Source organism: Phyllobates terribilis, unplaced genomic scaffold (genome assembly GCF_046119375.1).
Source record: "Phyllobates terribilis strain yellow unplaced genomic scaffold, ASM4611937v1 Scaffold_11__3_contigs__length_659146591, whole genome shotgun sequence".
In the NCBI taxonomy this organism is placed as follows: domain Eukaryota; kingdom Metazoa; phylum Chordata; class Amphibia; order Anura; family Dendrobatidae; genus Phyllobates; species Phyllobates terribilis.
Window position 1 is genome coordinate 365,671,922 of NW_027362771.1, and position 23,520 is coordinate 365,695,441.

Here is a 23,520-nt window from a genome sequence, read left to right on the forward strand (position 1 = left end):
TGTGAAATGATCAATGATTTGATTTTTGCTTCATTCTCTTTTTGTGTTTTTTCCTTGCAAGCAAATTAAATGAAGATAATAATACCAAAGAATTTGTGATTGCAATCTGACAGAATAGCAGGGGTGCCAATACTTTTGGCCACCACTGTAGGTACTAAAAACATGACTGAGGAATGAAGTACCTAATGAACTTAAAAAAATATTACTTTATCAAAAGTATTCACCAAATAATTCATACTCTCAGGAGCTGCAGTAGCTGAGATATTGGGTGTCCTTCCACAGGGTCTTTACACTAGAGAGCTGGCTTATGCCTGAAAACACCACTGATCACCTTGTCCTTTAGTTCTCCTCCATACTATAGGCTTCCATACTCATTACCTGAAAGTAGTCGGAACCCACTTATTTTGATGGGACCAGCTCAGGCCCAATCACAGGTGTCAGGAAAGAGAAAGATTGGGCAGATTGGAATCAAATTCCCAGTCCTCTTATTCTCCTGTCAGATAAACCAAGTCTTCATGTGTTTGGGGGAGACAGGAAGGAGCGGATAGCCAAAATGCCAGTTCAGTGGGCAAATATTTCATGTGTACAGGCATCATCAAAAAATGACCTATTGTTTAAATCAGGTTTTTTGTGTTAAGTGTAAACATTTTGCAATCTGTATTAACCGGTTCAGGACCGCCCACTGTACATAAACGTCGGCGCTGCCCTAGCTCTGTGCAGCGCCGACGTTTAAAAACGGTGGGTGGTCCCGCAGCGCTCAGGACCCCCAGGGTCCTGCTAGCGCTGCGGTACCGGTTCAGAGCGATAGCTCTGACATGTGGCATCATGGGGACCTGAATGGATCAGGTCCCCATGATGTTGACCTGTTCCTATCTTCTAGATGCCGCGATCCATAGCGATCGCGGCATTTAAAAGATAGTGACAGCTGGTGGTCGGCGATCGGGACCCCCCACATACCTCAGGAGCGGCGGGGATCCCGGTGCTGTGACCTCTGACATCATCGAGACCTGATTGGCTCAGGTCTCGATGATGTCAGCGTCACACCAGCCAATCAGAGAGATCACCAGGGAAGTTTGTTTTAGCAACAAACTTTCCCGGGCGATCTGCCTGATAAATACACTGTTTCTCCTCCGATCTCAGTGAGAGAGCAGAGGAGAAACAGTGTGACAAGAGCTGTGTCAGCCTTGCCACTGTGAAAGTAAAAAAAAAAAAGAAAAAAGAAAGTAAGAGTTAGGGTTAGTCAGTCCTGTCAGATCTATCAGTCAGTCAGTCCTGTCAGATCTATCAGTCAGTCAGTCCTGTCAGATCAGTCAGTCAGTCCTGTCAGATCAGTCAGTCAGTCCTGTCAGATCAGTCAGTCAGTCAGTCCTGTCAGATCAGTCAGTCAGTCCTGTCAGATCTGTCAGTCAGTCAGATCTGTCAGTCAGTCAGTCCTGTCAGATCTGTCAGTCAGTCAGTCCTGTCAGATCTGTCAGTCAGTCAGTCCTGTCAGATCAGTCATTCCTGTCAGATCAGTCCAGTCAGTCAGTCCTGTCAGATCTGTCAGTCAGTCAGTCCTGTCAGATCAGTCAGTCCTGTCAGATCAGTCCTGTCAGATCTGTCAGTCAGTCAGTCCTGTCAGATCAGTCAGTCAGTCCTGTCAGATCAGTCAGTCCTGTCATGTCAGTCAGTCCTGTCAGATCAGTCCGGTCAGTCCAGTCCCATCCGTTCAGTCCGGTCCGTTCAGTCCGGTCAGTCCAGTCCGGTCCATTCAGTCCAGTCAAAAAATCTAAAAATAAAATGGCCCGTCAGACTTATACCGCAGAAGAGGTGTATGCCCTGCTGTGTTCTGACACTGATGACAGCGCAATCTCAGATGGAGATATGGATTTTGAGGGCTTTAGTAGCGGCGACACTGAGAGCTCAGAAATGAGCAGTGATTCTGTTCCATCCTCAAGCCCAAGGACCAGTACAGCAATAGGTGCAAATAGCGCTACTGGAGAAACGTCTCCAAATCAGGGAACACTGCCCAGTACAAGCGCTGTCCCTGCTACTAGTGAATTGTCGCACCCCAGTGTACAAGGGGCTTTGCCACATGATCTAGCATTTCCCAGATGGGAGGCTTCGGATTCGGCTGCTCCATTCAGCCCTGATTTCAACGCCACTCCTGTTATAAATGTGGAGGTGGAAGATTTTGGACCAATTCATTTTTTTAATTTGTTTTTTACAGACAGCTTGCTAGAGCATATTGTCGTGCAAACAAATTTATATGCATCCCAATTCATAAGCCAGAATCCCCGATCTTACTATGCTAGGGCAAATTTATGGACACCAACTAATGTCCCGGAAATAAAAAAATTTTTAGGACTTACATTTGCCATGGGGCTTGTTAAAAAACCGAGCATTCGATCCTACTGGTCCAACCACCCTGTTCAAGCCACCCCTATGTTTTCAGTCATTCTGCCTAGGACCCGTTATGAAATGCTCATGCGGTTTTGGCATTTTAACGACAATAGTCAATGCCTGCCCAGAAATGCCCCAGAACATGACAGGTTATATAAAATTAGACCCATCATTGAAAATTTGTCAGAAAAATTCTTAAGCCTCTACACCCCAACACAAAATATTTCTATAGATGAGTCCCTTGTAAAATTCAAAGGAAGACTGCACCTCAAGCAATTTATCCCATCTAAAAGGGCAAGGTTTGGAATAAAGATCTATAAAATGTGCGAAAGTTCAACCGGATACACATCCGCTTTTCGCATATACGAGGGGAAAGACAGCCAACTAAACCCACCAGGATGCCCTACTTATCTGGGGACATCTGGAAAAATTGTTTGGGAGCTGATAAGTCCATTTTTTCAAAAAGGCTACAATCTATATGTGGACAATTATTACACCAGCATACCCCTATTTAAAAGTCTGGTTGAACACAACATCGGGGCTTGTGGGACCATCCGTAAAAACCGTCAGGGGTTTCCATAACCATTGGTCAACCAAAAGTTTCAAAAGGGGCAGTCAGGGGCTGTACGCAACGGAGAGCTGCTTGCCCTGAAATATAGGGATAAGAGGGATATTTTTGTCCTCAGCTCGATCCACACAGATGCCACAAGGGCCACTGTAGAACTAGGATCCACCACTCCGAAGCAAAAACCTGTGTCAGTCATTGACTACAACAAACACATGGGGGGTGTGGACCTTGCAGACCAGGTTCTACAGCCATACCAGGTATCAAGAAAGTCCTATACCTGGTATAAAAAGTTGGTTATTTATTTGTTTCAGGTGGCCACATACAATTCTTTTGTGTTGTACAAAAAAAGCAGGAAATTCAGATCCTTTTCTTGATTATCAAGAAAAGGTAATTGAAAATCTTGTCTTTCAAAGTGTTAGCCCCGCTCATCCATTAGAATCTGAGGATGTGAAAAGACTCACTGAGCGACATTTTATTTCACTTATTCCAGCAATGGAAACAAGAAGGAACCCCCAGAAAAGATGTCGTGCATGTACTAAGAGAGGAATGAGGCGTGATACCCGCTACTATTGCCCACAATGCCCATCATTGCCAGCCTTATGCGTCACTAACTGCTTTAAAATCTACCACACAGAACCACGTTTTTAAACTGTAAAAATGTATCCCAATTTGTCATTCAAACATTTGGTTCATTTAGTGAATGACATATTCGAATAGAGCTCACTTAATTTCCAGGGGGGGTTCTCCAGAATCTAAACCTTCCATTGCGTGCTTGTTTCTGGAAATCATCCATCGAGTTAAAATGGTCACTAAACCCATAGATGAATTCCCAGAGGGGTGTCATTTCCAAAATGGGGTCACTTCAGGGGGGATTCTTTAGCTCTGGTACTCTGAAAAGTGCCAGAACAGCATAATCCCCCCTGAAGTGACCCCATTATGGAAATGACACCTCTGTGGGAATTCATTTATGGGTTTAGTGACCATTTACCTATCTACTTATTTTCCCACCACTAGATTAATTTATACAGAGGAGTAGATTGTAAAATTCGGTCACTTGTTGTGGTTTTCCTCTGTTTAGGCACCTCAGGGGCTCTCCAAATGCAACATGGCGTCCGCTATCGATTCCAGTCAAATTTCCATTTCAAAAGTCAAATGGCGCTCCTTACCTTCCGAGCTATGCCGTGCGCCCAAACAGTGGCTTTGCACCACATATGGGGTATCAGCGTGCTCAGGAGAAATTGCATAACACATTTTGGGGTCCATTTTTTTCTGGCTGCCCTTGTGAAAATTAAAAATTTGAGGCTAAAGTAGCAGTTTTGTGAAAAAAAGTTAAATGTTCATTGTTTTCTTCCACATTCCAAAAATTCCTGTGAAGCACCTGAAGGGTTAATAAACTTCTTGAATGTGGTTTTGAGCACCTTGAGGGGTGCAGTTTTTAGAATGGTATCACTTTTGGGTATTTTCTGTCATAAAGGCTCCTCAAAGTCACTTCAAACAAGATGTGGTCCCAAAAAAAATGTTTTTGTAAATTTTGTTGTAAAAATGAGAAATCGCTGGTCAACTTTTAACCCTTATAGCTTCCTAACAGAAAAAAATTTTGGTTCCAAAATTGTGCTGATGTGAAGTAGACATGTGCGAAATGTTATTCATTAACTATTTTGTGTGATATATATCTCTGATTAAAGGGCATGAAAATTCAAAGTTTGAAAATTGCAAAATTTTCAAAATTTTCGCCAAATTTCCGATTTTTTCACAAATAAACGCAAGTGATATCGAAGAAATTTTACCACTATCATGAAGTACAATATGTCACAAAAAAACAATCTCAGAATCAGGGGGATCCGCTGAAGCGTTCCAGAGTAATTACCTCATAAAGTGACAGTGGTCAGAATTGGAAAAATTGGCCCGGTCACGAAGGCAAAAACAGGCTCTGGCGCGAAGTGGTTAAAAAAATGTAAAAAAAAAAGAAATCTTGCAATTTTCACAATGGGCTTTTTAGACTATTGATTCAGGAACCACAATGGTCCGCTACCGACTGTCTTTTGTATTGAAGTGTCAGATGATCCTGTGCAAAGTGACATTGTGAAGGGAGGTGAAATCACTACTGTGAATGGTGGAACTTGTGTTATCAGCTGTGTATAAAGTAGTTAGCTGTCATTGTAATAATGTCTGATGATAAGGAGCCTCCTGAAAACCCTTAGTAAAAGGACAAGAAAGTAGAAGTCTAAAAAAGCCCAAGTGACCAGTGTTAAAATTTCAGAAAAAAAGAAACAAAAAAAAATTACCCGTTTTGTTTTTTTAGATACATGCAGCAGAAAAACTGGATTTAAACAACAGGATAATTTCTGATGACAGACTCCCATTAATGCAGTGTAAGGACTCCTCAGATCCCAGCTTCCTGAACTGCTGTACAGAAGAATTTTGGATAGTTGGAAATGAGATTATCTGCTCCCACATCTTAACTATCAGGTGTTAAGCTGCTTATAGACATTAAATATGCAGGATGGACGATATAACTTCTATACGACTTGTCCAAAGTGTCTGGCAACTGCTCCCGTTCTCCTCCATGGAACGAAGATGCACATCAGACCCAACCAAACAGGCACATGAAGGAATCCGTCACCGTTTAGGCTGAAAGCAGCATTGTCCTGCACATTCCTAATGTCTATAGAAGACTTTGCATCTTAATTTTAGCCACGTTATCTCTGCTCTCAATGAGTCACACGTGACAGGTAATCTTTTATAATGTAGCCAAGTAACTGACCTACTTCATCTCCTTTCAAAATCAAATATGAGCATGATACCCTGTCACATTAGCCCCATATATTTATGGGATAGACACAAAAAACACTATTCCCTGAGTCCAGGAAATGTACATAAGTGTAAAAAGAGGTCGTTTAAAACAGGAATTGTAAAGGCAGCATTCAGTAATAGCCATGTAAGAAGTCATTTTCTAAACCCTCTGCTTAACACTGAATCAGCAATGAACAGTCTAATTGCTGGTTTTTACACCATCCACTGAAAAGAAGTGAAAGGGCTATTGTAAAAACACTGACCACCCTTGGTCAACCTGAGACTCGGTAGAAACATGGATTTTACATCTTTTAAATAGCAAAAAAAAGAATAAAATACATTGACTTGTGTCTCCATGTAATTTCCACTGTCCTTGTGGGGATCACTGGTGGATGTCCAGGTTACTGATCCCAGCGGTAAGGCTGGCTTGTGCCATGGGGACATCGTAGTTGTAGTGTTACACAGGTAGCAGATGGGAACTATGGACTGAGCAATATGGGTAAGCTCAGCACAGACCAGCATAGGTAGATCACTGCCTCATTAAAACTCAGCATCTGTAAACTCTAAGATATGGTTTGATTTCATCGTTTCCAATATATTTCTAGGAGTTAAGGCATCTTGTCATCGTCCTGAGTGATGTCCTGAATTCCTCGCAGTAAGGCAGTTCTGTGTAACGGAGATACTTGAAGGCACAGTTGTTACAAGGTAGTGACTCTTCATGAGAAAAGTTGGTCTCCTTAAAGACACATATAGAGGCAGTCATCAATTCATTAAGGTAGAGATGGTTCATAGCATTATCCATTTGTAATACGTTAGCAGAGCTTTAGAAAAAGCCATGTAATGGGTGTTGCCTTTACAACTCCTTAAGTAACACATTCATCACACATAAAAAGCAATAATAATAAAAACCCACAAACATACATACATTTAGGAAGTACCTTGGATGAAGGTTAAGGGGAGACAAACAAACACAAATGTGGGTAAAGCAGCGAAATGAAGTCCATAATGTGACCAGCTGAGGTAGACATAAATCAAAGAGACTGCTTGACGTCTCTTTACAACAAAGACAAATGTCATAAAACCTGGAGAGTTTCAGAGCCATTCACCATCCAGCAAAGCAACCTTCAATGTCAATAGATTTACTCAGCGAAACATTCTGAAGAAAAATGATAGATTTGATCTGAGACACCAGATTTCACAAACATTTTCTTTTTTTTTGCTCTGTCATTGTCCTTCGAACAGGCAAATGGCTGGAATATCTGGCTTCAGGAATTTTTTTTTTCTTGAAATGTTTAGGAAATATGGATAATTTGAGGTATTGAGGAAATGCGCTCCTCAAGAATTGACACTGGGAGATTTTCCATGTTTGCTTAAGGAAGGGTCCTTTCCACATTCTTCAACACTGAATGAGTCGGGTGTGGGCGGTGAGGTACTGATCACAGAGCAGAGGTGAATTTCATCAGTAGACTCATGGGAATACCGCCCAGAATCACTGGTTTCATGACTTTCCTCGCTGTTCCCAGAATGTTCTGTGTCTGCTGCTATGCTATGTCGCATCTGGAATGTGCCAGGATGACCAGGTGATGTGGGAGACCCGTCCTCTCCCATCAGGACCGTTGTGCCAGGACAATATACAGAAGTCTTAATTTTTCTTTTGTACTGCGTGAAAAAAAATAAAATTAAATATAAAGCACTATTTTTATATATACCGTATTTTTCGGACTATAAGACGCACCGGACCATAAGACGCACCTAGGTTTTAAAGGAGGAAAATAGGAAAAAAAATGTAAGCAAAAAATGTGGTCATGATGCCCTGTTATGGGGGAAGGGGTCTGCTGCTGACAATGGTATTGGGGTAATGTCCCCCAATTCTGTTAATATCCTCCATCCTGGTATGTATGGCCCCTCCTTCCTGATATAAGTGCCCCCCATCCCACCCTGGTATGCATGGAACCCCTTTATCCCCCATCCTGGTATGCATGGCACCCCTTGAGCCCCCATTCTGGTATGCATGGCACCCCTTGAGCCCCCATCCTGTTATGCATGGCACCCCTTGAGCCCCCATCCTGGTATGCATGGCACCTCTTGAGCCCCCATCCTGGTATGCATGGCACCTCTTGAGCCCCCATCCTGGTATGCATGGCACCCCTCTGAGCCCCCATTCTGGTATGTATGGCACCCTCTAAGCCCCCATCACACTGCCTACAAAAAAATCAAACAAAAACACTCATACTCACCTCCTCTCTCCTCCAGCGCTGTCCCGCTCTGCTGCCGACACTCTCACTGTGTGAACCGCGCATGACAGGGTGCGCATGGCGTCCCTGCCATGCGCCCTCACACAGTGTGAGACGCTGTGCTGGAGTAGTCACTACTCCCCGCACCGGGACTCTGTGCGTGGGGAGCAGTGACAATTCAGTCTGTTCAATAGCCGGTACACTGTACCACAGCGCGGCTCCTGTTGCCGCTCTGTGGTCAGTGTGCCTGCGATTAAAGACCATGGATATTCACTACAACCCATGGGAGTGGGTTGTAGCGAATATTCATGAGCTTTAATAGCGGGCACACTGACCGCAGAGCGGCAGCAAGAGCCGTGCTGCGGCTCCAGTGTGCCGGCTACTAAGAGAAATGAATACTCATTGCTCTCCACGCCCATGGGCGTGGGGAGCAAGGAATATTCATTTTCTTTAGTAGCGGGCACAGTGTAGGCTGCAGCAGGCGGCTGCTGCCTCCTGTGCCCCGCTGATCCCCCGCTGCCGCACCCCCACACCCACCACCATGCGACCATACAATAATATAGCATTCGGACTATAAGACGCACTCCCCACTTTCCGCCAAAATTTTGGAGGAAAAAAGTGCGCCTTATAGTCCGAAAAATACGGTAAATACAGAAATGCATTCAACATTGGCACCATAAATGCTTACTTGTCCTGCATTGTCTTTAGTATTGCCCTTGAAAAATAACCATTTATTCTTTGTGCTTTGCTTGACAATCGGTCCATATCCATTAATGATTAGATCTGAACCACCCTGCAATAAAAAAAATGCATTTTAACATACTTTTAAATATTATCTCAAGCAGATAAATTACAAGATGCAGTCTGCATATGAGATCCATACTAATGATTACCAGTGGTAGACAACTGTTAAGGTGCATTTACACTAGCTGATAATCGTTCAGAGTCAAACGTTAACGACCCATTATTTACGATAATTGTGTAATGTGAGTGGGTTGAGCAACTGATCGATGTGTCTAAAAAAAAAAAAAGCTTACACAATTGTGTAATGTAAATGAAGATTGTTCACTTGAAACACAATGCTCGATGTTACGATGTAACTATCACTATTCAACTGTTTCATTCATGATTCTCATCCTATATAAACACTGTTTGTGCGTCGTGAGTTCAGATTGCATTGCTCATCATTTAAATCACACATATCAAACTCTGGCCCTCGGGCCAAATCTGGCCCACGGGGCGGGCATATTTGGCCTGCAACTCCGGGCAGGCCACCCCCTGCCCAGCATCACATTTTCAACTGTATCGGCATCCTGGATGCTGATATACTTGAAAGCAGTGACAACAGAGGGAGCTGTCAGCTGACACTCCCGCAGCCATCATTCTCTCTCTGTGTCTGATGTTTCAGTGCATAGGGCGTGATGATGTCACTAATTCGCGCCCGCAGTGCCGAGTGTGACGCCTCGCTCCCGCTCGCTGGCCCTACCCTGAGAGATGGGGGTACTCGGAACCGGGCCTCCTAGTGTACAGTGGATGCAGTCGTGGCCTAGGCCCGGCCCGTGCCCAGGGTCATCACAGTAAAAATAAGAGGCCAGGAGGGACAGTGGTAATCGAGTGGATGTAATGACTACGCCATCTGTGGTGCCTGGTGATTCGCCACCAGCGCTGCGGCAGTCCTCTGAGGCGGGATGTCGTGGCAGCAGAAGATGGTACTACTCCCCACAGGCGGAGCAGGGCCTCAGGGCAGAGAAGATGGATCAGGGGGGGGTCGTAGTGGGTGGTGTGGTGTCGCGCTGAAATGAGGAACCGGAGGCAATGGATGCAGTCTTCCAAGCTTTACTCACGTTGTTAGGTGTCAGCTGCAAGGCTTCTCCTTGCTCCTCGCGGTGTGCTGCGGCCACCAGGAAGGGGTTCAGCACACTCCGGGTAGTTTGGGTGCATCAATCAGGACTCCCTGCACCAGAGTGTTCCTAGACTTTCCCACTAGGTCCTCTCCTGTCCGTATGTGGTGCGTGTTACAAGGCTGGGTCTCCCTCTGGCTATACACAGAACAAGGGTACGGGTGGCGACTCCGCTCTGTCCGTTACCCGGTGGGATCCTCTAAGTCTCCGGGCTTTTCTGACTAGGACATGAAGTAGCAAAGCCAGATATTGGGGGCCGGTACCCCTTTTGCAGCAGGAGTCCCTCTGACTAGGCCAGAATAGTGAGGACAGGTGGCGTATGCCGCTCCGTCTGCATCCCCCTGGGATCCTTTTGCCTGTGGAGCTTGTCTCCTCTGCTCCCCTCCAGGCCTTCTTAGGTAGGGACCTTGACAGGGTAGAGACAGCTGTTAACTCTAGCCCGCTCCTCGTCTCAAGGCCAGAGAGCGAGGACCATGTATCTTCAATCAGCTGCAGTTTCCACCGGAAAGCCACGTTCAGTGATGAAGACCACAATCAAAAGACCTTGAACCTAAGATGGCCGTTGATTAAATATGATTGAATGAGTGCAACCTAAAGTGCGTCCTCCACCCTCACCCACTACATGGTTCCCCCCATCTCCTCTATCCCGGCTGGGGCAGCACTATGGTGCCTTAAAGCCCCCCTCAGGACAGGAGTGGTGTAGTGTTGAATGGATGGCTGAGTCCTGAGAGGTGCTCCACCCTTACCTCGGAGAGGAGATACCACTCCTCGGTCTAGAGGTGCAGTACCCCTGTGGCGACTGTACCCTCAGGGGCGCCACACCTAGCACTGAAGAGCTTCAGATTGCTCGTGCCAAGACTGAAGCAGCGAGGGACCGGGGAGAGGTGAATAATTGTTTACTTGTATGGAGGACTATGCGGGGCCCATTACACTGTGTGGAGCCCATTATACTATGTGGAGGACTATGTGGGGCCACCATTTATTTGACCATATACTGAGCAAAGAGGAAAGGTAAGGAATAGTGATGAGTGAGCACTAAAATGCTCCGGTGCTTGTGTCAAGCAAATCGCAATGCTCGGGTGCTCGACCCGAGTAGCGAGCCCAATGTAAGTCAATGGGAAACGCAAGCATTTTCCGGTGCCCCCCCCCCCCATCGGAGGTCTGGAGGGGGCCTAAAAATTGAACAAATCGATGGGAGCAGTGCTAAAATGATATGGGAGCAGCATGGGGAAGACCCCTGGAAGCATCTCTGACTCCCAGGTCACTGCTGTGAACAATGTGGTCAGAGTATTACGCCACTTTTACGGACTCACAATAATACATACAAAAACAAAGCCAAAATGGATTTTCCTGGAAAAAATGTTAAGGAACATTCTTTCCAGGGTAATGACTTGTATATAAGGCAAAATAAATAGCCAAAAACAAAAATGCTCCTCCACACCTTGGCCTATGTTCACATGTAGCGTTTTTGATGTGTTTCTGCATTGCTTTCAACGGTGAAAAATACATTCACCGGTAAATGTAATTTTAACATTTTACTATCTTAATTGGTCATGTGTGTGAGACATGATCAGACACATCCACCATACAGTGCTGAAATGACATGGGAACAGTATGGGCAAGACCCCTGGAAGCATCTCTGACTCCCAGGTCACTGCCTAAAACTGTGGTCATTAGACATGATCCTATATTATTGCGGTAATAATACAGACATTTTTGGCAACGTGACAAATATTAAACTCCATTTAAAATGGGCAAGGTGCATGGCAAGCGACCTGGAAGTGGACGTAATGGTGACGGTGCACGCAGAGGCCGAGGCCATGGGCAAGATTAAACTGTGCCTGCTGAGGGAGCACAACAAGCACCCACATCATGTCGATCTAGCTTCCTGTCCCACTTTCTACGAGGCCGTGGAATACCACTCTTGAAGGCAGACTAGTGTGAAAGGGTTGTTGGTTGGATAGCAGATAAAAAGATAATGGTTCCAGTCAGTTTGCAACCATCACCACCCTGTCTTCCACACGGTCCAGTCTCCGTAGAGTGAGTTTGGACCACATTATTATTATTATAGCGCCTTACATGTGAAAAAGGGGTATAGATAGCAAAAACAATTACAATAATCTTGTAGGCTTGTCGGAAGATGTAAGTCTTCAGGTTCCTTTTGAAGGTTTCCACGGTAGAAGAGAGCCTGATATGTTGGGGTAAAGAGTTAGAAAGTAGGGGGGGATGCACGGGACAAATCTTGTATGCGATTGTGGGCAGAGGAGAAAAGAGGGGAGTAGAGAAGGAGATCTTGTGAGGATCGGAGATTGCGTACAGTAAGTATCGGGAGACTAGGTCACAGATGTATGCAGAAGAAAGGTTGTGGATGGCTTTGTATGCCAAGGTTAGGGTTTTGAACTGGAGTCTCTGGGCAATGGGGAGTCAGCGAAGGGATTGACAGAAAGGAGAGATCGGGGAATAGCGGAGGGGGGCGTGGATTAGTCGGGCACCAGAGTTTAGGATAGATTGGAGGGGTGCGAGAAGGGAGGCCGCAGAGCAGAAGGTTGCAGTAGTCGAGGCGGGAGATGATGAGGGCAAGAGCAATTGTTTTCGCAGATTCTTGTTTGAGGAATGTGCGGATCAGGGAGATTTTTTTTTTTTGCTTGGAGTCGGCATATTCCTCAGTTGTCCTTCAGCATTCAGTTGTCCCTACCCCAGTCCTTGGAATACAAGCACATATACGAGCCAAACAGGCTACAATACTAAACTGCCACATTTCTCGACTGCTTGCACTAGAAATTTTGCCTTTTATGGTCGTGGAGGCGGAAGCTTTCCGCAACCTCGTGGCGGCTGTCCCTCGGTACTCAGTCCTCAGCCGCCACTATTTCTCCCGGTGTGCCGTTCCTGCCTTATACAAGCACGGGTCCCAGAACATTACCCGTACCCTCACCAACGCAGTTACAGGGAAGGACCACCTAACCACATACACATGGACAAGTGCTTGTGGCCAGGGATGGTACATCTCACTGACGGCACACTGAGTTAATATAGTGGAAGCCGGGACCCAGTCGGACCCTGGGATAGAACACATCCTCCCGACCCAGAGGATTGTGGGCCCTGGGTCAATAAAGCTTCAACACTATGTTCACAAGGTAAACAGCAGTGGTGGTCGGTCTCCTAGACAACGAGCAAACTCCTTCATGATGGTAGAGGCCACCATCTCCTTAGCTTGCTGGTTGTCACAAATAATTTGGAGATTCGTGGCAGCTCTGGTTATGCTGTAATTTAAATGTATTTTTTTCCTTTTTCCTTTTGGTTCAGCAAGGGATAATGTTAGTCTCTTGGTGGCAGCCTTTCGTTAACGGTCAGCTGATGTTGGTTGGTGACACTCCCACCTCCCTTTAAATAGCCACATGATCCATCAGCTGACCACTGGTTATAGTTCATTCTATGCTGACCTCTTTGAAGGAGCCAGTCTTTGGAGAAGCTGTGGTGTTCGTTGCTATTGTAGAGGTGAAGTTTTCTGTTGGTGAGATAAGTGTATTTTATGTTGTTATCTTCCTATTGTTAGTCTTCCCTTTCTTGTGTGTCCTATTGCAGTGGTGAGACTAGTGTCTCGCTGGCCTGCGAACTAGCCAGGTTAAGTCCAAGACCAGCGAGGGCTTAGGCACGTGATCGCGCACTGGGAGAAAGACCCGTCTAGGGACGATAGGGGGGAAAATAGGGACAGACACAGGTTGGTGTCAGGAGGTGTCCCTTCCCTTGTTCCCTACCGCTAGGGCCCTCCTTCCCCCCTCTATCTCCCATTGCATCCGTGTGTTGTGCCGTCCGCCGGACATCCCCTTGTTGTTCCATGACACTGGTACTTTTCTGTGGGAATGAGCGTCTCCAACCAGCCTGGAATATCCAGAGAATGGCACGGCATGGTTTGGTATTAGCACCCAGTACCAGAAGTGAAGCCATCCACAATTTCCATCTCAGGAATTTTATTTGGTAGACTGGCTGCCCAAACATTAGTTTCTCACAAAGGAGCTGAAGACACTAAGTGGCAGTAGGTGCAAGTTTCTCCAGCATGACCTGTTTGTTAGATATCAGAGGGAAAACAGAATTGGGATTTTGCCAAGGTGCCAGATTGCATCTTAAGTCTTATAGATTGCTGGAGCCAGTCGACAGTAAAAAAAAAAAAAAAAGCACCCACAGAGTGTCTGGGAACCTTCACACAGGCTTTTCTTAGCCAGGGTGAGAGTTGTAATTCACCACAGCCATATTCTTTAGGTAGGTGAAAGGACTGGCATAGAGGGAAACTGTATCTACTCCGGCTGTCATTTCTCCGCCACTATGTTCTGGCCATTGTCAGACATGACCATGCCTGGCTGTATGTTCAGCTGTGAGAGACACAGATCTCCTTGCTCTGTTTCAGCTTTCAACAACTCTGCAGCGGTGTGCGGTTTGTCACCTAAGCATATTATCTTCAGCACAGCTTGTTGCCGCTTGACCGAGGCAGTGCTGCAGTGCTTCCAGCTTGCGACTGATGTTGTCATTTCGGAGATGGAGGCCGAAGAGGAGGAGGAGGTGAAGGAGCTGTACAATGTGATTACATTGAGGTTACATTGGCGAGTCTGGTTTTTATACCAAAGACCCTGCTGTGTTTCTATTATAATATATATATATATATATATATATATATATATATACACACACGTACAGTACAAACCAAAAGTTTGGACACACCTTCTCATTTAAAGATTTTTCTGTATTTTCATGACTTTGAAAATTGTACATTCACTCTGAAGGCACCAAAACTATGAATTAACACATGTGGAATTATATACTTAACAAAAAAGTGTGAAACAACTGAAAATATGTCTTATATTCTAGGTTCTTCAAAGTAGCCACCTTTTGCTTTGATGACTGCTTTGCACACTCTTGCCATTCTCTTGATGAGCTTCAAAAGGTAGTCACCGGAAATGGTTTTCACTTCACAGGTGTGCCCTGTCAGGTTTAATAAGTGGGATTTCTTGCCTTATAAATGGGGTTAGGACCATCAGTTGTGTTGTGCAGAAGTCAAGTGGATACACAGCTGATAGTCCTACTGAATAGACTGTTAGAATTTGTATTATGGCAAGAAAAAAGCAGCTAAGTAAAGAAAAACGAGTGGCCATCATTACTTTAAGAAATGAAGGTCAGTCAGTCCGAAAAATTGGGCAAACTTTGAATGTGTCCCCAAGTGCAGTTGCAAAAACCATCAAGCGCTACAAAGAAACTGGCTCACATGAGGACCGCCCCAGGAAAGGAAGACCAAGAGTCACCTCTGCTTCTGAGGATAAGTTTATCCGAGTCACCATCCTCAGAAATTGCAGGTTATCAGCAGCTCAGATTAGAGACCAGGTCAATGCCACACAGAGTTCTAGTAGCAGACTCATCTCTACAACAACTTTTAAGAGGAGACTTTGTGCAGCAGGCCTTCATGGTAAAATAGTTGCTAGGAAACCACTGCTAAGGACAGGCAACAAGCAGAAGAGACTTGTTTGGGCTAAAGAACACAAGGAATGGACATTAGACCAGTGGAAATCTGTGCTTTGGTCTGATGAGTCCAAATTTGAGATCTTTGGTTCCAACCACCGTGTCTTTATGCACGCAGAAAAGGTGAAAAGATGGACTCTACATGCCTGGTTCCCACCGTGAAGCATGGATTAGGAGGTGTGATGGTGTGGGGGTGCTTTGCTGGTGACACTGTTGGAGACTTATTCAAAACTGAAGGCATACTTAACCAGCATGGCTACCACAGCATCTTGCAGCAGCATGCTATTCCATCCGACTTGCGTTTAGTTCGACCATCATTTATTTTTCTACAGGACAATGACCCCAAACACACCTCCAGGCTGTGTAAGGGCTATTTGACCAAGAGGGAAAGTGATGGTGTGCTACGCCAGATGACCTGGCTTCCAAAGTCACCAGACCTGAACCCAATCGAGATGGTTTGGGGTGAGCAGGACCGCAGAGTGAAGGCAAAAGGGCCAACAAGTGCTAAGCATCTCTGGGAACTCCTTCAAGATTGTTGGAAGACCATTTCCGGTGACTAACTCTTGAAGCTCATCAAGAGAATAATGCCAAGAGTGCAAAGCAGTCATCAAAGCAAATGGTGGCTACTTTGAAGAACCTAGAATATAAGACATATTTTCAGTTGTTTCACACTTTTTTGTTAAGTATATAATTCCACATGTGTTAATTCATAGTTTTGATGCCTTCAGTGTAAATGTACAATTTTCATAGTCATGAAAATACAGAAAAATCTTTAAATGAGAAGGTGTGTCCAAACTTTTGGTCTGTACTGTATATGTGATACGTGTGATGAAAAATCAGTTTTAAATAACTGGCCTGTTGGTTACTATTTTTCAAAGCGACCTGTTGTCATTAACTTCACTGGCACACTGCAACAAAATTTAAATTGATGCCAGAAATGGCTGAAAATGGAGCAAACTTATATGTGAATCGGGAGACGGAAAACCACAGTTTTAAACAGCTGACCTGTAAGTTACTATTTTTCACAGCGACGTCGTGTCAATAACTTCACTGACACACTGCAACAGAATTTAAATGGAGGCCAGAAATAGCTAAATATGGAGTGCATTTATATGTGATACGTTTGATGGAAAACCAGTTTTAAATAACTGGCCTGTATTTTACTATTTTTCACAGTGACTTGGTATCAAAAACTACTAATACACTGCAACAAAATTTAAATGGGGGCCATAAATGGCTGAATTTGGAGCTAACTTATATGCGATACGTGAGACGGAAACCCACAGTTTTAAATAGCTGGCCTGTAGGTTACTATTTTTCACAGCGACCTGGTGTCATTAATTTCACTGACACAATGCAATAAAATTTAAATGAAGCCCAGAAATGGCTGAAGTTGGAGGACAATTATATGTGATATGTGTGATGGAAACCCACAGTTTTAAATAGCTGGCCTGTAGGTTACTATATTTCACAGCGACCAGGTGTCAATAACTTCACTGACACACTGCAACAAAATTTAAATTGAGGCCAGAAATGGCAGAATTTGGAGCACACTTATTTGTGATACGGGAGACAGAAAACCACAGTTTTAAACAGCTGACCTGTAAGTTACCATTTTTCACAGCGACGTCGTGTCAATAACTTCACTGGCACACTGCAACAGAATTTAAATGGAGGCCAGAAATGGCTGAATTTAGAGCACACTTTTATGTGATACATGTAATGAAAAACCACAGTTTTAAATAGCTGGCCTGTAACTTACTAATTTTCAAAGCAAAGTGGTGTCAATAACTACACTGACACACTGCAACAAAATTTAAATGGGGGCCAGAAATGGCTGAATTTGGAGCACACTTACATGTGATACGTGAGACTTAAAACCACAGTTTTAAATAGCTGACCTGTAGGTTACTATTTTTCACAGCGACCTGGTATTAATAACTTCACTAACACACTGCAACAAAATTTAAATGGAGGCCAAAAATGGCTGAATTTGTAGCACACTTATATGTGATACGTGTGATGGAAAACCACAGTTTTAAATAACTGGCCTGTAGGTTACTATTTTTCACAGCGACCTGGTGTCATTAACTTTACTAACACACTGTAACAAAATTTAAATTGAGGCCAGAAATGGCTGAATTTGGAGCAAACTTATATGTGATACGGGAGACGGAAAACCACAGTTTTAAATAGCTGACCTGTAAGTTACTACAACCCCTGGCAAAAATTATGGAATCACCGTGCTCGGAGGATGTTCATTCAGTTGTTTAATGTTTTTGAGAAAAAGCAGATCACAGACATGGCACAGAACTAAAGTCATTTCAAATGGAAACTTTAGGGCTTTAACCGGTTCCCGACCGCCCACTGTAGATAAACGTCGGCGCTTGCTGGGCTCTGTGCAGCGCCGACGTTTAAAAACGGTGGGTGGTCTCGCAGCGCTCAGGACCCCCAGGGTCCTGCAAGCGCTGCGATTCCGGTGCAGAGCGTTAGCTCTGACAGGGAACATTATCGGGACATGATTAGATCAGGTCCCAGTGATGTTAACCCTTTGCTGTCTTCTATATGCTGCGATCTATAGTGATCGCGGCATATAGGAGACAGCAGGAGGAGAGGAGGTCGTCAACTTACCTCTCCAAAGACCTCCGAGTCCTTCCAGGACCTGGGGTTGCTATGGCAGCTGGAGGTCACATGACCGCCTCCAGCTCTGCCATATATGGTGTCCTGTCTGGCTCAGCTGCAGCTGTAGCCAGACAGGAGACTCTGACTGAAACAGTCAGGGAAGATCTCATGTAATGTAATGTAATTACATTACATGAGATCAGTGATCAGAAAAATAAAAATTAATGTCCCATACAGGGACTAAGAAAAAATGTAAAAAAAAAGTAAAAAAAAAGTTTTTAAACTATTAAAAAAATAAATAAATAAAATATTAAACCAATAAATCCGTATATTTTTACAAAACCAAAAAAAGTACACATATTTGTTATCGTCGCGTCCTAAACAACCCGAGCTATAAAACTGTCACACTAATTAACTCCTTCTGTGCACACCGTAATAAAAATAAATAAAAAAAGGAGCAAAAAAATATGCTTTTTCATCATATCGCCAAACAAAAAGTGGAAAAAAATGCGATCAAAAAACAAAATAGAAATAAAAATGGTACCACTGAAAACGTCATCTTGTTCCGCAAAAAAAAAGCCGCCATACAGCTCAATCAGCCGAAAAATAAAAAAGTTATAGCGCTCAGAATAAAGCAATGCAAAAAAAAATTTTTTTTCTATAAAATTGTTTTATTGTGTAAAAGCGCCAAAACATAAAAAAAAATACAGTAAGTGTAGTATCGCTGTAAATGTACTGACCCGAAGAATAACGCTGCCTGATCACTTTTACCACACGCAGAACGCCATAAAAAAAAACCTCAAAAAACAATTCCTGAATTGCTTGTTTTTGTTAATTTTACCTCCCAAAAAACGGAATAGAAAGCGATCAAAAAATGTCACGTACCCAAAAATGGTACCAATAAAAATGTCAACTCGTCCCGCAAAAAACAAGCCGTCACATGACTCTGTCGGCCGAAATATGGAAAAATTAGCTCTCAAAATATGGTGATGCAAAAACTAGATTTTGCAAAAAAAGCGTCTTTTAGTGTGTGACAGCTGTCAGCCATAAAAACCCGATATAAATCTGGTATCTCTGTAATCGCACCGACCCGAAGAATAAAGTAATCTAATCAGTTATATCACACTAGGAACGGCGTAAAAAATAAATAAAACCAATTCTTCACCTGCTACTGATTTGTTTATTATGTCCCCAAAGATCCCAGTAAGGCTCTGCCCACATTTATCCTGTGCTCTGCGCGGAGCACTTACACCAGAGTTTCCGTGTAAATCTCTGAAATACATGATTCAGCCGGAACCCATGACAGAAGATTCCCTGTAATGAGGCAGATATAGGCCACTGTGGACGCCGTCTAGCCTGGGATCCCACGGTGTCATTTGTTTTAGGCGTGCATAAAAGTGCGGTTGGCCACAGTTTTGTGCAATTCTGAAAAAAAGGACACCGCTAAACAGAGGCCAGACGGTGTCCAGAGTAACTCTGCTGCCTCATTACAGTGAATGGATCCCGCAGGGGTTTCATTTGAATTACATCACTTGGAAATTTAGATGGAAACCCCGATGTAAGTGCTCAGCCTAGAGCGCCGGATAAATGTTACGTAAAATGTTCCCAATAAAAGCTTCAACTCAGTCCTCAAAAAAAGCTAGTCCCCACTCAGGTCCGTCATCTGTTAAAAATATAAGGGACTTCCAAGTTACTGGTAGCAGAAAGGCTCTGGAAAAGCAAAATGACCCTTGCCCCCCAAAAGAAATTCAGAAAATTTTGTGCTCCCAAATCCAAATGCCTATTCTACAATAATTTGTTCTCCAATTGTCAAATAGCACTCCGTCCCCCCCAGATCTCACCGTATGGCTAAGCGGTACGATACAGCCACATATGGGGTATTGACACTTTTAGAAGAAATTGTGTGACACATTTCGGCACCATTTTTACCCATTGCCCTGTGTGAAAATGTAAAATCTGAGGGTAAAACATTTTTTTGTGGTAAAAATATAATTATGCTTTTTTCACTGCCCAATGGTATAAATTTAAAAATTAAAAAATACTCACTATTTCCCTAGATGAATTCCTTGAGAGGTGTAGTTTACAAAATGGGGTCACTTGTGGGGGTTTCTGCTGTTTCGGCATGTCAGCGACTCTTCAAATGTGACATGGTGTCTGCTGCCTATCCTTTCTCTTCCGAACCCTGCCGTACACCAAAGCAGTGGTTTTCCCCCACATATGGGGTATCGGCGTACTCAGGAGAAATTGTACAACAAATTTCATGGTGCAATTTATCCTGTTACCCTTATGATAATGCAAAATTAGGGAATGAAAAACATTTTTTATGGGAAAAATGTGAAAATTTTATTTTTACGGCTCCATATTATAAACTTCTGTGAAGCAGCTGGGGGTGCAAGGTGCTCACCACACATCTAGATAAGTTCCCTAAGGGGTCTAGTTTCCAAAATGGTGGCACTTTTGGGGGGTTTCCACTGTTTAGGCACATTAGGGGCTCCCCAATGTGACATGGCGTCCGCTAATTATTCAAACAAATTTTACATTCAAAAAGTCAAATGGCGCTCCTTCCCTTTCAAACCCTGTCATGTGCCCAAACAGTAATTTGCCTCCACATATGGGGTATCGGCGTGTTCAGGAGAAATTACACAACAAATTTCATGGTGCAATTTATCCTGTTACCCTTATGATAATACAAAATTAGGGAATGAAAAACATTTTTTGTGGGAAAAATGTGAAAATTGTATTTTTACGGCTCAATATTATAAACTTCTGTGAAGCAGCTGCGGGTGCAAGGTGCTCACCACACATCTAGATAAGTTCCCTAAGGGGTCTAGTTTCCAAAATGGTGGCACTTGTGGGGGGTTTCCACTGTTTAGGCACATTAGGGGCTCCCCAAATGCGACATGGCGTCTGCTAATTATTCAAACAAATTTTACATTCAAAAAGTCAAATGGCGCTCCTTCCCTTTCAAACCCTGCCATGTGCCCAAACAGTAATTTTCCTCCACATATGGGGTATCAGCGTGTTCAGGAGAAATTGCACAACAAATTTCATGGTGCAATTTATCCTATTACCCTTATGATAATGCAAAATTAAGGGATGAAAAACAGTTTTGTGGGAAAAATGTGAAAATTTTATTTTTACAGCTCAATATTATAAACTTCTGTGAAGCACCTTGGGGTTCAAGGTGCTCACCACACATCTAGATAAGTTCCCTAAGGGGTCTAGCTTCCAAAATGGTGTCACTTGTTGGGGGTTTCCACTGTTTAGGCACATCAGGAGCTCTCCAAACGCAACATGGCGTCTGCTAATTATTCAGACAAATTTTACATTCAAAAAGTCTAATGGCGCTCCTTCCCTTCCGAACCCTGCAGTGCGCCCAAACAGTGGTTTTCCCTCACATATGGGGTATCAGCACGCTAAAGAGAAATTGCACAAAAAAATTTGGGATCCATTTTTTCCTGTTACCCCTGTGAAAATAAAAAAAATTGGGTCTAAAGTAACATTTTTGTGAAAAAAGTTAAATGTTAATTTTTTTCTTCCACATTCCAAAAATTCCTGTGAAGCACCTGAAGGGTTAATAAAGTTCTTGAATGTGGTTTTGAGCACCTTGAGGGGTGCAGTTTTTAGAATGGTGTCACTTTTGGATATTTTCTGTCATATAGACCCCTCAAAGTGACTTCAAATATGATGTGGTCCCTAAAAAAATGTTTTCTTAAATTTTGTTGGAAAAATGAGAAATCGCTGGTCAACTTTTAACCCTTATAGCTCCCTAACAAAAAAAAAGTTTGGTTCCAAAATTGTGCTGATGTAAAGTAGACATGTGGGAAATGTTATTTATTAACTATTTTGTGTGATATATCTCTCTGATTTAAGGGCATGAAAATTCAAAGTTTGAAAATTGCAAAATTTTCAACATTTTCGCCAAATTTCTGATTTTTTCACAAATAAACGCAAGTTATATCGAAGAAATTTTACCACTATCATGAAGTACAATATGTCATGAAAAAACAATCTCAGAATCAGGGGAATACGTTGAAGCGTTCCAGAGTAATTACCTCATAAAGTGACAGTGGTCAGAATTGAAAAAATTGGCCCGGTCACGAAGGCAAAAACAGGCTCTGGCGCAAAGTGGTTAAGAAACACTAAAAATAATCAAGATTAAAAATGTGGTACTCAGTAATGGTAATTTTTTTAAGACCAAGCAGAGGGAAAAAATTATGGAATCACTCAATTCTGAGTAAAAAATTATGGAATCATGAAAAACAAATACACTAAAAACACTCCAATACATCACCAGTATTTTGTTGCACCACCTCTGGCTTTAATAACAGCTTGCAATCCTTGAGGCATGGACTTAATGAGTGACAAACAGTACTCTTCATCAATCTGGCTCCAACTTTCTCTGATTGCTGTTGCCAGATCAGCTTTGCAGGTTGGAGCCTTGTCATTGACCATTTTCTTCAACTTCCACTAAAGATTTTCAATTGGATTGAGATCCGGACTATTTGCAGGCCATGACATTGACGTTATGTGTCTTCTTTCAAGGAATGTTTTCACAGTTTTTGCTCTATGGCAGGATGCATTATCATCTTGAAAAATGATGTCATCATCCCCAAACATCCTTTCAATTGATGGGATAAGAAATCTGTCCAAAATATCAATGTAAACTTGGGCATTTATTGAAGATGTAATGACAGCTATCTCCCCAGTGCCTTCACCTGACATGCAGCCCCATATCATCAATGACTGTGGAAATTTGCATGTTCTCTTCATGCAGTCATATTTATAAATCTCATTGGAACGGCACCAAACAAAAATTCCAGCATCATCACCTTGCCCAATGCAGAATCGTGATTCATCACTGAATATGACTTTCATCCACTCATCCACAGTCCACGATTGCTTTTCCTTAGCCCATTGTAACCTTGTTTTTTTCTGTTTAGGTGTTAATGATGGCTTATGTTTAGATTTTCTGTATGTAAATTCCATTTCCTTTAGGGGGTGTCTTACAGTTCGGTCACAGACATTGACTCCGGTTTCCTCCCATTCGTTCCTCATTTGTTTTGTTGTGCATTTCCTATTTTGGAGACATATTGCTTTAAGTTTCCGGTCTTGACGCTTTGATGTCTTCCTTGGTCTACCAGTATGTTTGCCTTTAACAACCTTCCCGTGTTGTTTGTATTTGGTCCAGATTTTATACACAGCCGACTGCGAACAACCAACATCTTTTGCAACATTGCGTGATGATGTACCTTCTTTTAAGAGTTTGATAATCCTCTCCTTTGTTTCAATTGACATCTCTCATGTTGGAGCCATGATTTATGTCAGTCGTGCAATATCCGTGGCGGCGTGCTGGCATGGCTTACCACCTCCCACCATGCAAGACCGCCATCTTACCTGTCAGACCAGACTGCACACTTTGCTCCAGTACCTGCTGTGTGCATGTCTCTTATCTGATTGCTTAGGGCGGCGGCGCAGTTGCTGCCTGTTTCTTATAGTTACTGTGTGCAAAGTC